This window comes from Lontra canadensis, unplaced genomic scaffold (genome assembly GCF_010015895.1).
Source record: "Lontra canadensis isolate GAN:19392208 unplaced genomic scaffold, GSC_riverotter_1.0 scaffold106, whole genome shotgun sequence".
Taxonomy (NCBI): domain Eukaryota; kingdom Metazoa; phylum Chordata; class Mammalia; order Carnivora; family Mustelidae; genus Lontra; species Lontra canadensis.
Genome location: NW_022631100.1, coordinates 5,358,496 through 5,365,116, shown reverse-complemented (window position 1 = coordinate 5,365,116; position 6,621 = coordinate 5,358,496). Strand labels below are relative to the sequence as shown.

At 41.0% G+C, this 6,621-nt stretch overlaps 1 pseudogene; it reads left to right on the top strand.

The window, feature by feature from the left end:
* The first annotated feature begins 245 nt into the window (after positions 1-245).
* Positions 246-579, top strand: LOC116855788 (annotated as a pseudogene).
* The last annotated feature ends 6,042 nt before the right edge of the window (positions 580-6,621 follow it).

The window sequence follows — 6,621 nt, the reverse complement described above, 5'->3', positions numbered from 1 at the left end:
ATGGCTGTGAACTAGAAATCAAAGGAAATTCACTGTCCACCCTAGCAAGAAACCAGTTTTTCACTCAGCCAAGCAGTCGCTTGTTCATTCATACAGTCATATCACCGGTAAGTCACCCAATGTGCCAGGGAAGACTTCCTAGCTTGATTGCCAACTAGCGAAAGGTAATTTTAATTAGCATAAGACTCTTTCGGAGACAGCTGGTCTGAGAGCACAGCCACCATCACCATGAGCTACCCAACAAGCTCAAGAGTGAGATGACCCTGGAGGAGCTGCAAATGTGGCAGGAAGAGGAGCTTAACACAAGTCCATTCTCTGCGCTCACACAGTGAGTAAGAAATAACACGTAAGGGCTCACGAACTGTGGAAATAAAAAGGAGCTCCTGCTCTGTATGAAGTCCACTGACAAGCACTGTAACACAGGGCTGGAGAATGCGAAGGTGATGTAGACCAAAATCCCCACAAGCAGCAAAGGTAAGAAGTCCAAGGCAGACAACGAGGACCCCTATGTCTCCAAGATGTTCCTGTGAAGACTCAATCATCAGGGTCCTACAGAACCCACTCACTGACGGCAAGTAGGGGGCTCCACCCTGCTGTCAGAAATCACTTCACCATCCTGCAAAGTCCTGTCCTTAGTGATGGAAGTAATACAGTCCTGTGTTTTTTCTTTCTAAATACACAAATAAATAAAATTTTGAAGGAAGAAAAGATGGAAGGGGAGGGAAAAGGGAGGGAGGGAGAGAGGGAAAGAAGGAAAATGAATATACCAGCTTAAAAAACCAAAATGTGGTCGGGGCGCCTGGGTGGCTCAGTGGGTTAAGCTGCTGCCTTCAGCTCAGGTCATGATCTCAGGGTCCTGGGATCGAGTCCCGCATCGGGCTCTCTGCTCAGCAGGGAGCCTACTTCTCTCTCTCTCTCTCTCTTCTCTGCCTGCCTCTCTGTCTACTTGTGATCTCTCTCTGTCAAATCAATAAATAAAATCTTAAAAAAAAAATGTGGAAAGGACAGCCTTAGAGGTGCCTGGTACTGGGGACTTCAGTGATACTTCCTGGTATTTCTTCTTGTGATTCTTCTCTCTGCTTCTCTCTGTGTGCTGGCTTCTTTCTGAACAGCATTTCCAACAGGCATGAAGGCTGGCTACCTGTAGCTTCAGACTTCTATCCTTGCAATCTCAGAAACCAAAGTTTCAAGCTCTGGTTAGAAAAACCCCAGGAAAAATCTCCCAGTCCTGGCTTGTAACAGGTGCTCTCCCTGGGATGAATCTGTAGTCAACATCTCACAAACAGTTAGAAACTCCCAGAGTAGAACATGGCAAGGAGGAAGCGGAAGAGATTATTATCTCCAAGAGGAAAGAAGGCTCCTGTGCAAACACAACAGAAAATGTCCAAGCCTTCTTTCCTCTTGGAGATAATAATCTTGAAATGTTGATGTGGAAATCCATAGGGACTGGAGGGCTGTGGACAACGGCAGAACTTATACCCCATCTAAAGGAAGCAGACCCCACTCAGGTCCATATCAATGTTGCCCTGTAGGAATGTGGGTGCAATACTGTAAGATCTTTCTTCTTTTTTTTTTAAAGATTTTATTTATTTATTATTCATTTGACATAAAGAGACACAGAGAGAAAGGGAACACAAGCAGGGGGAGTGGGAGAAGAAGAAGCAGGAGCCTGATGCGGGGCTCGATCTCAGGACCCTGGGATCATGACCTGAGCCAGAGGCAGACACTTAACGACTGAGCCACACAGGCGCCCCAAGATCTTTCTTTTTCAAGAAGAGCCAGAAAGTCTGATTTTTATGTGAAATCTCTCAGTGTTGTCAGTGTTGGCTCATTATTTAAAAAAAAAAATCATGTGGGCCAAACAAAATACAATGTTGAAAGGGATTCCCCCTTGGGGCCTCAGTTTGATATATCTGCTCTAGAAAGTAAAACTAGAACTAGTGGATCAAAGTTCTTAAGAGTCAAGTATTTAGTCTTTATAACTTACATATAGTTTATAACAAGAACTCTTCAATCATGATGTAGCAGATTTTTATGAGGTAGTAAGCACACACTAAATAGAAGTTGATGACCATTATTAAGGAATATTGTAGAAATGAATCCTGTATTAGGTGGTCTGACTACTCATAATAAAAGGCTACAGATTGACTCTGAAATCTTTAAAATAAGATCAGGAAATATTCTCTGAAAGAGATTCTAAAGTAGAAGACAACGTCTGAAGACTACATAACCTACTTTGGATTTAAACACACTGTTAAGACAGTGGAGAAGACCAACATAACACAATATCTCTAAGTGTAGGCAAGAAAGACCACACTGACAATACATATATAATACATGTCCTGGCAATGGGATAGGATTTTAATGGAGATAAATCCAAATCTCTTTCTGTGTAGCTCCAAGAAGAAAAGGGGGTCAGGGGGGTGGAATGGCTTCCTAGACCTGTGACATGTTTTAGAATGTTTGGACTGAGGAGAGTGTGGTTTTGGGAGATAGGTGTTCTGGATTCTTATCCTTGGTCTGTTACTCTTGAGTCATATGACCATGGACAAGTAACATCCTCCACTCTCCAAACAACTTGACTGATTTGCCATCATTTCAAATTCAATATTGCTAAAATTATACTCTCACTTTTTTTTTTTCTTCAGCTCCCTTTCTTGATTTCCTCATGTCAAGGGAAGCAGCAAAATCTGACCTCTTCCCAGAATCCAGTGGCCTATCATTTGCCCACTGTCATGAAGGGAGGTCTCTGAGATGACATCATGAGCCATGAGCTAAAGAAGAAATTCAAGTTCTTGGTATACTGAACAAGGTAAGGAATTTTCACTTGAAACCAAAAACAATGAGGTACCCACAATAAGGAGGCAGGTCAATGGCTGAGCCACAGGACTAGTAAAAATGTACTATGGACATTATAAACAACAAACAAAAGCTCAGAAACTACCTCTACAGAGTCCGGATAAGTTCCAAGACAGGGTCCACCTCTTCGCATTTTTATCTGTAGGATTTTGAGCAAGGAAGAAGCTTCCATCTTCTAGTGGTAGCCGTGTCCTTCGAACTTCAACGTAAAGTATGTATCTAACAAACTCAGTGACAACTTCAGATACATTTTTTAAGATATTTATTTATTTTATGAGGGGGTGAGGGGCAGAGGGAGAGAGAGAAAACCCAAGCAGACTCCCCACTGATCACAGAGCCCAATGCTGGGCTCAATCTCACAATCCTGAGATCATGACCCAAGCTAAAACCAAGAGTTGGATGCTTAACCAACTGAGCCACTCAGGTACCCCTTTAGATATGTTCTTAAGAGAGAAAAGATGATCCTTATTAAAAAGCAGCTATGTGACTCCTAACAATGCCAGTGCATAGCCTGGATACATTTAATTATTTTTTAAGGTGACCGTGGAAAAATTAGTTGAAGGGGATAATGAATGGTCAGTGTCACCTTAACATTTGTTTAAAAGTGGTACACATAAAATTTATCTTCAAAATTTACTGCAAGATTCATTCTGCTAAAACATAACAAAGATGCCACGAGACTAAAATGCTTAGTTAGTCTGAGAGGTTTTACTGTTTCTCCTAGCATATAGAGAAGCTAAATAAAACAAAACAAAACTTCTTCAGACAATTAAGGTCACACAGACAGTTGATGACAAGCTCTTACTAATAAAATGTTTCTGCCTTTCTCGGTAGGATTGCCCAGCTACCATATACATGATTTAACTAATAACTAATTAATAATACACAATGCCTGCATTTTAACTGAGAGGCAGTTTAGCAGAATGGATAATAGCCTGACCTCCTGGAGCCAGGCTGCCAGGGTTGAAATCCCAGTTCCACCACCTACTAGCTGGTAAGTCTCTTAACTTCTGTATGGTGTCCTCCTCTATAAAACAGTAACCTACATGGGTAGTGAGAATTACATAATATATATAAGACAGGGCCTCACACATGGTTAGTACTAAGTAACTGTGAGTTATTATCTCTTGCTCATGGAGTGTCCTGTAGCTATTGTCCTGTCCACGTCCTGCCTCCATGTGTCCTGTAGATATTTGTTAGGCTCCTTCCTCTGTCCCAGACACTGTACCGGGCACTACATCAGGCACTGGAATATGTGCAGCATTTTCTAAACTAGCAGCAGGGTTTTCATCAGTGAGGCCGTGCATTCTCAAGTACAAAAACTAAGCAGTAAAGTGGAAGGAGGTGCCAGCCTCCTCTTATCTAATTAAATGCATAAATTAGATACTACACTAAGTATATTTCATAATCTGTTTGCAAAATTTGTTGTTATACAGTGACAAACTCAGGTGGCTTTTTGCAACATCTATGTTAAATTTGCATCTGGCTTAAATTTCGTGTATTAGATGATGCTTCTAATTTGTGTTTTGGGTTAAGGCCCAGCTCCCAATGTGTGGACAGAGAGTTACGAATGAGGAGGTCGTGTTATCAGAAGGCGGGTGGGGGGGCGGTGGAGGGGGCTAGGAGGAGAACAGAGTTTCGATGTGAGTGTGGTGTGCCAGTTCTCATATGTCTAGAGCCCAGGCCAAAATCTGCCCTCAGTTATGCATGCACAGCTTTCATTGACGTCAGTAAGAACTGTGCTCATGTAACAGAAGGCAGAAATTTGGCTCTTTGATTTTAATAGAATTAAATGCCAAAAGTTTTGCTGATGCAGGTTGCAAATTTAAACCACAAAGGGTCAGGAAAATGCAACAGAACATTGTTCTGTTGGCAATCTCATCTTTTGCACAGGCCACGTAATTAAGCAAGACCTGAATTTCTCAAGCCTGACTTGGAAGCCCCTGATATTATTGTGCCTATGAGCTGTGTGTGGCCTCCAATTGCAGTAAGACCTTTAAGTATGATTCCAAGATTTCATCTGTGGCTTCAGATAAAAGGCGAACACATAGCCCAAATTCATTGTCAGTTGCAGGATTCCATTCCCGGTCTCAGTTTTAACAATGCTGAAATCAGTTGGTGGTGCCGAACAGACTCCACTCCCCACCTTAGATGACTGGAGAACTATGTAATGAAATTTGGGGACTTAGCATTCTTGGAGTATTCAGTTTACGTTTCAGTCTAATTTATGTTCAGACATATCCATAGCTTTGTCTTAATATTTGTGTGGTTTTTAAAATTTAATTTTATGCAGTGATGTTAACAATGGGATGTCCCAGACCTGAGCATCTGGTAGTAAGTTTCTGAGTGGTAAGACATAATTCAAGAGAAATTATCACCGCTCCCCTCCCCCCCACACTGCAAAAAAAATTAAGAGTGGAGATGTTTTTGGTTCCTTTAACTAACTCCTCAGGGTTCTGTTTTCTGCTTTGGGTCCAGAGAAGTAGCCTTTCTCTTGAATGGTTATTGAGAACTTAAATGGATATATGCCTAAGTGTGTCTCTCATCCTATGAGTTTCCTTGTGGATGACATGACCTAGCAAAGCCTTCTTGGCCACTTAACACTTCTCATTCCCCCCTTTTCAGGGGAGTAGGTTATATGAATGGTAAATCTGGGAATAAAAACAGAATATAAGCTCTTTGGGATCTTCCTGGCTGCAGACAGCGTATATTCTGTCCTACTCCCATGCTACAGATTTTGCCCCTGAGAAGGGAGGCAGCATTATCTCTGACTGAGGTTGAAGTCTTATATTCAGGAGATTGGTATTCATGAATCTATCACACATAAACCACACTCTAATACCTTCAGAAGCAAGAGAGCTGCCATCTTGACATTTTAATGAAGGGGCATTAGTGGACAAGTACCAAGAAGTTACTAGCTAATGTCTAAAAGTGATCAATGAAAAACTAATAGACTAAAAGTATTAGAAGTAAGGAAGCAAATGTGAAGGGGAAAAGAAGAATTTGAAAGTGGCTGCCCTTGAAAATCAGATTGGGAGAAGTGACATGGGGTAGGGCAATAGGCCACTATCCTTCCTCACTGTCCTTCAACATTCAACTTCATTTTGACATTTGGTAAACAGTTCCTGATTCCACACTCACTGTGTCTCGGAACAATAACATATCAGAGTAGGAAAGACTTCAATAGATCTTCTCCAGTGTTTTTCAAATTCAGAGTCACAATTGGTTAGTGTGTCATGGAATCAATTTGTTGGATTATAACAAACATTTTTAAATTGATGCAATGCAGTGAAATAAATGCAACAGATCAGAGGGCATTGGGATCTGGATCACAATATAAAATATATTTTTATTGTTGATTATAATAAAAAATGTTTGGAATCTATTCAGTTTTTCCAACTTCCTACTTAATCCTCAATGAGTTTCCTTAACTGTAATACCCATTTTATAGACCAAGCCAAGCAGTTCTAAATGAGAGTATGCACATGAAAATGTTTGGAAATGATAAAGCTAAAACCACATTTAAGGTATTGTTTTGATTACCTCATCATCATCATCATCATCATCATCATCATCACTATTATTCTTGTCACTGGAGAGATGTCCAAGTTAGCTGACTTTTAATTCTGCAGCACGTCAACATGAAAGCAGCCATAGCACCAGCCTATGCCACACTCTTCTAAGAAGCTACCAATATCATGTAGTATATGAGCCAGAGCCCCAGATCAGTCAGAGGTAGTACTGACCTGATAGCATATTTAG